The 11,392-nt window shown below is 52.2% G+C and overlaps 1 non-coding gene across 1 annotated transcript; it reads right to left on the minus strand.

The window, feature by feature from the left end:
• Positions 1 to 9,505: 9,505 nt before the first annotated feature.
• Positions 9,506 to 9,578, minus strand: trnat-agu (transfer RNA threonine (anticodon AGU)). Its single transcript has one exon. It is a non-coding gene; the product is annotated as a tRNA-Thr (tRNA).
• Between the last annotated feature and the right edge of the window lie 1,814 nt (positions 9,579 to 11,392).

Below are 11,392 nucleotides of genomic sequence, written 5' to 3' on the forward strand. Positions count from 1 at the left end.
ACCTGCTTTGTGAAAAGACAGGGGAAGGAGCAGGAAAGGGAGGGGAAGGGAAAAGAGAGAATGGAAGGAGTGAGAGAGAGGGGGAAGGGGAGAGTAAGAGATGGAAGGGGAGAGGGGGGAAGGGGAGAGAGATGGGAAGGCAAGAGAGGGAGGAGGCAAGGGAGAGAGAAAGGAAGGGGAGAGAGAGGGAGAATGGGAGACTCTGAAAAGAAAGGGAAAAGAGAGCGAGAGAGGAAGGAGGGGAGGGAGGGAAGTGGAGAGTGAAAAGGTGAGGGGAAGGGGAGAGAGGGTGGAGAGCCTGGGTTGGCGAAAGAGACAGAGTGAGCGGAGAGAGAGGGTGAGGCGGGAATGAGTGAGAGCTGGGAAAGAGATGTATAACAGGTCATGATGGGGAAGAGAGAGACAGGAGTCTGTTGTTCCAGGGTTGGTCTCAGAGCTGTTTAATATTTATAATTAAAGCCCTTGTTAATTGACAGTAAATTTAAACATTGAGCTAATTTTGAGTAGGCCCCAGTGAGATTTGAACCCACGACCCCTGGTTTACTAGATCAGTGCTCTAACACCTGAGCTATGGAGCTACTCTACCCTGGGCTGTGGGTTATTCCCCAGTTAGTGCTGTGTGTTTGAAGAATGAGGAGGGGTCAGTGAAACGCTCAGATTGTGTCTCATCCCCCAGACTCCTGCCTCCGTCTCTTCAATATTCACCTCTCAACATCGATATATCGGGTCTTTCACGTAGTAAAACATCCCAAGGCAACTCAGTCACACTCCGCCACAATCTCTCTGTCTCTCAATCTCTTTCTCTCTCTCCCTCTGTCTCTCTATCACTTTCTCTCTGTCGCTCACTGTCTCTCGAGCCGGAAGGGGTTAGAGAGGGGGAAGGGGAAAGTCAGAAGGGAAAGGAGAGAGAGAGAGAGAGGGAGGAGAGAGATTGAGGAGTGAGTGGAGAGAGAGGAGCGGAGAGTGGGAAGGGGAGAAAGCGGGGGAATGGGACAGCGTGAGGGAAGGAGTGAGTGAGGGGGGGAAGGGGAGAGAGGGAGAGTGTGAGATGGAGAGAGAGAGGAGCGTGTCAGTCGTTGTTATTACATCGGTAGTCCACTAGGTGGGGCTCTATTAGAGGAAGAGAGAGGGAAGGGGAGAGTGAGGGGAAGGAGTGAGAGAGAGGGAAGGGGAGAGTGAGGGGAAGGAGTGAGAGAGAAGGAAGGGGAGAGTGAGGGGAAGGAGTGAGAGAGAGGGAAGGGTGAGTAAGGAGAAGGAGTGAGAGAGAGGGAAGGGGAGAGTGAGGGGAAGGAGTGAGAGAGAGGGAAGCAAAGAGTGAGGGGAAGGAGTGAGAGAGAGAGTGAGGGGAAGGAGTGAGAGAGAGACGGGGAAGAGGAGAGTGAGGTGAAGGAGTGAGAGAGAGGGAAGGGGAGAGTGAGGGGAAGGAGTGAGAGAGACGGGGAGAGTCAGGGGAAGGAGTGAGAGAGAGACAGGGAAGAGGAGAGTGAGGTGAAGGAGTGAGAGAGAGGGAAGGGGAGAGTGAGGGGAAGGAGTGAGAGAGAGGGAAGGGGAGAGTGAGGGGAAGGAGTGAGAGAGAGACGGGGAAGAGGAGAGACAGAGGGAACACCAACAATAATGTATATTTATATAGCGCCTTTAACGTAGTGAAACGTCCCAAGGTGCTCCACAGGAGGATTATGGGATAGAAATTTGACACCGAGCTACAAAAGTAGAAATTAGCGCAGGTGAAGAGGTCGGTTTTAAGGAGCGTCTTGAAGGAGGAAAGAGAGGTAGAGAGGCGGAGAGGTTTAGGGAGGGAGTTCCAGAGCTTGGGGCCCAGGCAACAGAAGGCAAGGCCACCGATGGTGGACCGATTATAATCAGGGATGGTCAGGAGGCAGAATTAGAGGAGTGCAGACATAAGGACATAAGAATTAGGAACAGGAGTAGGCCATCTAGCCCCTTGAGCCTGCTCCGCCATTCAATGATTGTAGGGTTACAGAGATAGGGAGGGATGTCGGAGCTGGAGGAGGTTACAGAGATAGGGAGGGTTGTGGGAAGTTACAGAGATAGGGAGGGTTGTGGGGCTGGAGGAGATTACAGAGATAGGGAGGGTTGTGGGAAGTTACAGAGATAGGGAGGGTTGTGGGGCTGGAGGAGGTTACAGAGATAGGGAGGGTTGTGGGAAGTTACAGAGATAGGGAGGGTTGTGGGGCTGGAGGAGATTACAGAGATAGGGAGGGGCGAGGGCCATGGAGGGATTTGTAAACAAGGATGAGAATTTTGAAATCGAGGCATTGCTTAACCGGGAGCCAAAGTAGGGCAGCGAGCACAGGGGGTGATGGGTGAGTGGGACTCGGTGCGAGTTAGGACACGGGGCAGTGAGCACAGGGGGTGATGGGTGAGCGGGACTTGGTGCGAGTTAGGACACGGGGCAGTGAGCACAGGGGGTGATGGGTGAGTGGGACTGGGTGTGAGTTAGGACACGGGGGCAGCGAGCACAGGGGGTGATGGGTGAGCGGGACTCGGTGCGAGTTAGGACACGGGGGCAGCGAGCACAGGGGGTGATGGGTGAGCGGGACTCGGTGTGAGTTCGGACACGGGGTCAGTGAGCACAGGGGGTGATGGGTGAGCGGGACTGGGTGTGAGTTAGGACACGGGCAGTGAGCACAGTGGGTGATGGGTGAGTGGGACTGGGTGCGAGTTAGGACACGGGGCAGTGAGCACAGGGGGTGATGGGTGAGTGGGACTGGGTGCGAGTTAGGACACGGGGCAGTGAGCACAGGGGGTGATGGGTGAGTGGGACTGGGTGTGAGTTAGGACTCGGGGGCAGCGAGCACAGGGGGTGATGGGTGAGCGGGACTCGGTGTGAGTTAGGACACGGGGTCAGTGAGCACAGGGGGTGATGGGTGAGCGGGACTCGGTGCGAGTTAGGACACGGGGGCAGTGAGCACAGGGGGTGATGGGTGAGTGGGACTCGGTGCGAGTTAGGACACGGGGGCAGCGAGCACAGGGGGTGATGGGTGAGCGGGACTCGGTGCGAGTTAGGACACGGGGGCAGTGAGCACAGGGGGTGATGGGTGAGTGGGACTCGGTGCGAGTTAGGACACGGGGGCAGTGAGCACAGTGGGTGATGGGTGAGCGGGACTGGGTGTGAGTTAGGACACGGGGCAGTGAGGAGGCAAGGGAGAGAGAAAGGAAGGGGAGAGAGAGGGAGAACAGGAGATTCTGAAAACAAAGGGAAAAGAGAGCGAGTGAGGAAGGAGGGTGGAGAGACTGTGTCGGCGGAGAGAGAGAGGGAAATGGAAAACGATGTCGAATGGGGAAGGGAGAGAAACAGGAGCCTGTTGTTCCAGGGTCGGTCTCAGAGCTGTTTAAAATTTCTAATTAAAGTCTTTGTTCATTGACAGCGAATTTAAATACTGAGCTAATTTTGAGTAGGCCCCAGTGAGATTTGATCTCACAACTCCTGGTTTATTAGATCAGTGCTCAAACCCCTGAGCTATGGAGCCACCTGCTTGGATGCAGACAGGGTAAGTTACAGGAATGAGTGGAAGGGGAAAGAGAGTGTGGAAGGAGTGGGAGAGTAGGGGAAGGGGAGAGGGAGGGAGAAGGAGAATCTGAAAAGAAAGGGAAAAGAGAGAGAGAGGGGAGGGATGGGAGGAAAGAGAGGGGGAATGGAGAGGGAGGGCGAAAGGGAGAGTTAAAAGGCAGAGGGGGAAGGGGAGAGAGAAAGTTGAGCGAGAGGGGGAAGGGGAGAGGGTGGGGAAGGGGAGAGAGAAGGGGAGGGGAGAGAGTGGGGGAGGGGAGAGAGTGGGGAAGGGGAGAGAGAGGGGACGGGGAGAGAGGGAGATGGGAGAGAGAAGGAAGGGGGGAGAGGGGAATAAATGAGAGACAGGGAAAGCGAGATAGGGGGAAAGGGAGAGAGGAGTAAAAAGATGTAGATGGAGAAGGCAGAGAGAGATTTGGGCAGTCTCGTGTCTGGGGGCCATGCGGACAATGTGGCCCTGCCCAGCGGAGCTGGTCGAGTGTGGTCAGTGCTTCGATGCTGGGGATGTTGGGCCTGGTCGAGGACGCTAACGTTGGTGCGTCTGTCCTCCCAGGGGATTTGCAGGATCTTGCGGAGACATCGTTGGTGGTATTTCTCCAGCGACTTGAGGTGTCTACTGTACATGGTCCATGTCTCTGAGCCATACAGGAGGGCGGGTATCACTACAGCCCTGTAGACCAGGAGCTCTCTCAATCTCTGTTTCTCTCAGTCTCCCTGTCTGCCTTTCTCACTCTCGCTCTGTCTCTCTCACACACTCTAAATTTCTCTCTGTGTGTCTCTCGAGGGGGAAGTGGAGAGAAAGAAGGCAGAGGAGGAAGGAGAGAGAGAGGAAGGAGTGAGAGAATGAAAATAGAGGGGGAAGGGGAGAGGGGAAAGGGAGGAATGAGGGGAAGGGGAGAGCGAGAGTGGCGGAGGGGAGAAAGAGAGGAGAAGGAATGAGAGAAAGGGGAAGGAGTGAGAGAGAGGGGGGAAGGGGAAAGAGAGTGTGGGGAAGGGGAGAGTAAGGGATGAAAGGGGAGAGAGGGGCAGGTGAGAGATCGCAATGTCTCTGTTTAAAGTATGAACTCAGTCGATCGAGTCTCTCCTCATATGTCAGTCCTGCCATCCCGGGAATCAGTCTGGTGAACCTTCGCTGCACTCCCTCAATAGCAAGAACATCCTTCCTCAGATTAGAAGACCAAAACTGAACACAATATTCCAGGTGAGGCCTCACCAAGGCCCTGTACAACTGCAGTAAGACCTCCCTGCTCCTATACTCAAATCCCCTAGCTGTGAAGGCCAACATACCATTTGCCTTCTTCACCGCCTGCTGTACCTGCATGCCAACTTTCAATGACTGATGTACCATGACACCCAGGTCTCGTTGCACCTCCCCTTTTCCTAATCTGCCGCCATTCAGATAATATTCTGCCTTTGTGTTTTTGCCCCAAAATGTGCATAACCTCACATTTATCTGCATTATACTGCATCTGCCATGCATTTGCCCACTCACCCAACCTGTCTAAGTCACCCCATCCCCAACACAGCTCACACCGCCACCCGGTTTAGTGTCATCTGCAAACTTGGAGATATTACACTCAATTCCTTCATCTAAATCATTGATGTATATTGTAAAGAGCTGGGGTCCCAGCACTGAGCCCTGTGGCACCCCACTAGTCACTGCCTGCCATTCTGAAAAGGACCCGTTTATCCCGACTCTCTGCTTCCTGTCTGCCAACCAGTTCTCTATCCACACAGTACATTACCCCCAATACCATGTGCTTTAATTTTGCACACCAATCTCTTGTGTGGGACCTTGTCAAAAGCCTTTTGAAAGTCCAAATACACCACATCCACTGGTTCTCCCTTGTCCACTCTACCAGTTACATCCTCAAAAAATTCCAGAAGATTTGTCAAGCGTGATTTCCCTTTCATAAATCCATGCTGACTTGGACCAATCCTGTCACTGACACAGCCGGATAGGGGATGGGTGACCAATAGGAAGAGCAGTGGAAGGAAGGTAGTGCAGAGGTCCCCTGTGGTCATCCCCCTCCAAAACAGAGACACCGTTTTGGGTACTGCGGGAGGGATGACTCACCAGGGGAGGGCAGCAGCAGCCTGGTCCATGGCACTGCAGGTGGCTGTGTTACTGTCAGTTCCTGTTGATGGTCTCGGCCTGTTGCTGATTGATGGCAAATTTAGAAACAGAAGCCAGAATTAATAAGCCCCAGTGAGATTTGAACTCACAGCCTTTAGGTTTATTGCACCAGTGCTCTAACCCCTAGGCTATGGAGCCACCGGTTTTGGGAAAAACAGGGGAAGGAGTAGGAAAGAGAGGGGAAGGGAAAAGAGAGAGTTGAAGGAGTGAGAGAGAGTGGGAGGGGAAAGAGAGGGAGTCAGGGGAAAGAGAAAGGAAGGAGAGATAGAGGGAGAAGGGGAGAATCTGAAAAGAAAGGGAAAAGAAAGGGAGGGGGAGAAGGGATGGGAGAGATGAGAGAGGAGAGTGAAAGGGCAGAGGGGAAAGGCAGAGAGTGAGGAGAGACTGGGTCGGGGAAAGAGCGGGGAGGGGAAAGAGAGAGAGAGAGCGGAGAGAGGGGGTGAGAGAGAGGGAGCGGAGAGAGAGGGAAGATAGAGGAGTAAGGAGAGAGGGGAAGGAGTGGGGAGAGAATGAAAGTAGAGCGGGGGAAGGGAGAGAGGGGGAAGGAGAGAGGGTGAGGTGAGGGAGGGGGAAGGGGGGAGAAGGGAATGAATGAAAGATGGGGAAAGCGAGATAGCGGGAAAAGCAGAGGGGGTAAAAAGATATGTAGAACGGGTCGTGATGGGGAAGGGAGAGAGAGATTTGGAAGGGGAGAGTGTCAGAGAAACGAGAAGAGGAGAGGGGGAAGGGTGTGAGGGGAGTCTGTTATTTAGAATTCAGCAGAGGAGGACTAAGGGTTTAATTAGGACGGGGCAAATAGTGTATGAGAGTAAGCTCGCAGGGAACATAAAAACTGACTGCAAAAGCTTCTATAGATATGTGAAGAGAAAACAATTAGTGAAGACAAATGTAGGTCCCTTGCAGTCAGAATCAGGTGAATTTATAATGGGGAACAAAGAAATGGCAGATCAATTGAACAAATACTTTGGTTCTGTCTTACATAGGAATATAGAAACACAGAAAATAGGTGCAGGAATCGGCCATTCGGCCCTTCGAGCCTGCACCACCATTCAATATGATCATGGCTGATCATTCCCTCAATACCCCTTTTCTGTTTTCTCGCCATACCCCTTGATCCCTTTAGCCGTAAGGGCCACATCTAACTCCCTCTTGAATATATCCAATGAATTGGCCTCAACAACTCTCTGCGGCAGGGAATTCCACAGGTTAACAACTCTCTGAGTGAAGAAGTTTCTCCTCATCTCAGTCCTAAATGGCTTACCCCTTATCCTTAGACTGTGTCCCCTGGTTCTGGACTTCCCGAACATTGGGAACATTCTTCCTGCATCTAACCTGTCCAGTCCCGTCTGAATTTTATATGTTTCTATGAGATCCCCTCTCATCCTTCTAAACTCCAATGAATACAGGCTCAGTCGATCCAGTCTCTCCTCATATGTCAGTCCTGCCATCCCGGGAATCAGTCTGGTGAACCTTTGCTGCACTCCCTCAATAGCAAGAACGTTGTTCCTCAGATTAGGAGATCAAAACTGAACACAATATTCCAGGTGAGGCCTCACCAAGGCCCTGTACAACTGCAGTAAGACCTCCCTGCTCCAATACTCAAATCCCCTAGCTGTGAAGGCCAACATACCATTTGCCTTCTTCACCGCCTGCTGTACCTGCATGCCAACTTTCAATGACTGATGAACCATGACACCCAGGTCTCGTCTCGAGAGGGGGAGGGGGAGGGGAGAGAGAGGGGGAAGGAGTGAGAGAAGAGAAGGGGAGAGAGAAGGGGAAGGGGGAAGAAAGGGGAATGAGTGAGAGACGGGGAAAGTGAGAAAAAGATGTAGAACATGTTGTGAGGTCAGTGAAATGCTCATATTGTGTCTCATCCCCCAGACTCCTGCCTCCGTCTCTTCAATATTCGCTTCTCAACATCGATATATCAGGAGAGAGAGTGGGGAAGGAGTGAGAGAGTGGAAAGGGGAGCCAGCGAGGAAGAGAGGGAGTTGGGGAAAGAGAGGGAGGGGATGGAGTGAGAGAGTGTGGAATGGGGGGAGATAGAGGGGAAGGAGTGGGAGAGAGGCGGGGGGAGAGAGCAGAAGGGGAGAGCAAGGGTAAGGAGTGAGAGTGAGAGAGAGAGGGGGGAAGGGGAGAGAGATGTTTAGGGAAGAGAGGGGGAAGGAGTGAGAGAGAGGGGGAGAGAGTGGGAGGGGAAGAGGATGGGGAGACAGGGAGGAAGCGAGAGGGGCAGGGGAGAGAGAGGGAGGAAGGGGAGAGAGATGTTACGGGGAGAGAGGGGGAAGGAGTGAGAGAGAGGGGGGAGGGCAGAGAGGGGGAGAACCTGAAAGGAAAGGGAAAAGAGAGAGATGGGAGTGTAACGGTGTGGTGGTGGTCCCAGGGGTCAGGTTCACCTCTGACCTATTGAGCGGTTCGAATCGCTCCCACTCCCTTGGGTTCTAGACTCTGGATTTATTTGGGGGGGGGGGTGTGACAAAGTGCAAAGGTCACTGGTTTGGTGCAAAAGAACTTTGATTTTATTAAAGACAAGAAAATACAATGTCAAAACTTATAATCACTCTGATAAAGAACAATACATTACACATTCAAAGGGGGTGTACAGTAAAATGACACCTCCCACCTCCCCATACCTAATCCTAGCTAGGTTAGACTCCAGGGCAGGCAGGGACTATGCTTACCAATCCTTTCTGGTCAGTTAGCGGTAGTTCACGGTTTCAGGGTTCCTTGAATTGTGTAGGTTCTGCTTGCCGTACCCCGAACGTCGGAGAAGACTTCTAGCTGCACAATCTTCAGTTGGGTTGAGTCCACTGATGCGGTAAAGCACGTTTTGGATCTATGGGGTAAGTACCCAGTTTTCTTCGTTAGAAATAGGTTCAAAGGCTCTTTAGGTAATGTTTTCACCTGTTGGTAGTCAGGGCTTAGATTGTAGACTGGAAACTTTCGATTCTTCGGTTTCTTCCAGTTGGAGTTTATTTGTAGTTTGGTCGATCGCGGTGGTTTTTCATTGATACCACGTTGGCTGTGGTCAGTTGTTGCCGCGATGGTGATGTTCTTCCTTCAGGACTTCAGGACTTCGAGGCTGGAGAAGTTAGTTTACAACGGTCGCGTTGGTTTCTCTCCCTTCTTGATGACACAAGCGTGGTCTCGGTTGTATGGCAAAGAATGTCATACCCTCTGTTAAAACAGGGGCCAGTTATACAGTTTGAGTGGTTCTAATCTTCGCGCCAAATCAGTCCAGGATTCTTTGTTTGAATTTGTCGGGCTTGACTCCTCTTTGTTATATTTTCGTGTGCTCGTTAAAAGTTAATATGTTTTGGGTGGGTTGATGTTCGATCAACTGCTTCCTGGTGCAAATATTAGTTTGATAATCGCAATATTCTTTTGTGCTTTGTTTTTCGCAAACAGGCTGGATTGGGCCTCTTTGTGATGTATATGCTGAAATGGTTTTCCAGATTCAGGTTGATGGTTGACTATCTCTGGGTTATTTGTTGTAATGTTAATGTCTCTTGTGGAGAAGGATTCTCGAATACCCATTTCTCCAGAAAAGTTATGTTAGTCCCAACACCCAGACAGCCTCAATAATCAAGTTGTCTCCTGTCAGTTCTTTCGGCCCGCCCACAGCCTTGAATGTGTCTTCAAAAAGTCCAAAATTCTAATAAAGTTCGTAGTTTCTTCCATCAGCACTTTAGGGTTCCAAACTTTCCGATCGATAGTCCCAAATTAAATTTCCTTTCGAATGAGCCCAAACACTGTGAGGGGGTTCATCTGAATTTTGCATCCTTTCAAGGGGGAAGAGAGTGGGAGAAATGAGAGACAGGTGTCTAAATACTAAAATTAGGCCCCCGTGAGATGTGAACTCATGACCCCTGGTTTACTAGACCAGTGCTCTAACCCCTGAGCTAGGGAGCCACCTGCTCTGGGAAAAACAGGGGAAGGAGCAGGAAAGAGAGGGACAGGGCCAAGAGAGAGTGGAAGGAGGAAGAGAGAGTGGAAAGGGGAAAGAGCGGGACGGGAAGGGGAGAGAGTGGGGAAGGAGTGAGAGAGAGGGAAGGGAAGACAGCGAGAAAGAGAGGGAGGTGGGAAACGAGAGGGAGGAGATGGAGAGAGAGATTGTGGAATGGGGAGAGAGAGGGGAAGGAAAGAGAGTGGGGAAGGGGAGAGAAAGGGGGAAGGGGAGAGAGAGTGGATGGAGTGAGAGAGGGAAGATGAGGCAGGGAGGAAGAGAGAGGGGAATGGGGAGAAAGGGAGTAGGAGGGGAGTAGGAGGGGAAAGAGTGAGAGAGAGGAAGGGGGAGAGTGAGGGGGAGAACCTGAAAGGAAAGGGAAAGAAGGGAGACAGGAGGGCAGGAAATGGTGTAAGTGAGTGAGGGAAGGGGAGAGAGAGGGGAAGGAGAGAGAGAGAGGAGAAGGGGAGTGTGAGGGGGAAGGGGAGAGAGAGGAGAAAATGGGTAGAAAAGAGAGAGGGAACGGGTGAGAGAGAGGGGGAAGTTGAAAGAGAGGGAGGGGAATGGGAGAGAGGGAGGTGAAGGGGAGAGATAGCGAGAGAAGGGGAGAGGGAGAAGGGAGGAAAGGGAGAGAGAGGGTGAAGGGGAGCGAGAGAGGGGGAAAGTGAGCATGAAAAGAGAGTGAGGGAAGGGGAGAGATAGGGGAAGGAGAGAGACAGAGAGGAGGAAATGGGTAGAGGCGAAAGAGGGAACGGGTGAGTGAGAGGAAGGGGAAGGGGAGAGAGTGGGGAAGGGGAGAGAGTGGGGAAGGGGAAAGAGAGGGGGGGAACTTGAAAGGAAAGGGAAAAGAGGGAGACGGGAGGGAAAAGGGGGAAGAGAGTTGGAGGAATGAGAGAGGGGGGAAGGAGAGGGAGAGGGAAGGGAAGGAGAGTGGGGAAGGGGAGATAGAAAGACAGAAGGGGAGAGAGAGTGGATGGAGAGGGAAGGTGAGACAGGGAGAAAGAGAGAGTCATGGGGAGGGAAAAGAGAGGGAGGGGATGGGGAGAGTGAGGGGAAGGAGTGAGAGAGAGGGAAGAGGAGAGTGAGGGGAAGGAGTGAGAGAGAGGGAAGGGGAGAGAGGGGGTGAACGAGTGAGAGAGAAGGAAGGGGAGAGTGAGGGGAAGGATTGAGAGAGAGGGAAGGGGAGAGTGGGGGAAGGAGTGAGAGAGAGGGAAGGGGAGAGTGGGGGAAGGAGTGAGAGAGAGGGAAGGGGAGAGTGAGGGGAAGGACTGAGAGAGAGGGAAGGGGAGAGTATGGGGAAGGAGTGAGAGAGAGGGAAGGGGAGAGTGAGGGGAAGGAGTGAGAGAGAGACGGGGAAGAGGAGAGACAGAGGGAACAACAACAATAATGTATATTTATATAGCGCCTTTAACGGAGTGAAACGTCCAAAGGTGCTCCACAGGAGGATTATGGGATAAAAATTTGATACCGAGCCACAAAATGAGACATCAGGGCAGGGCTTGGTCAAAGACGTCGGTTATTTGGAGCGTCTTGAAGGAGGAAAGGTTTAGGGAGGGAGTTCCAGATCTTGGGGCCCGGCTATAATCAGGGATGGTCAGGAGGGCAGAAATCTCAGGGAGTTGTGGGGCTGCAAGAGGTTACAGTGATGATCTGGAAAGCAGAGAGACAGGGAAAGGTGTGAGGGGAGCCTGTTCCAGGGTCAATCGCAGAGCTGTTTAATATTTATACATAAAGCCCTTGTTAATTGACAGTGAATTTAAATACTGAGCTAATTTTAAAT

The sequence above is a fragment of the Pristiophorus japonicus genome, unplaced genomic scaffold (genome assembly GCF_044704955.1).
Source record: "Pristiophorus japonicus isolate sPriJap1 unplaced genomic scaffold, sPriJap1.hap1 HAP1_SCAFFOLD_494, whole genome shotgun sequence".
In the NCBI taxonomy this organism is placed as follows: Eukaryota; Metazoa; Chordata; class Chondrichthyes; family Pristiophoridae; genus Pristiophorus; species Pristiophorus japonicus.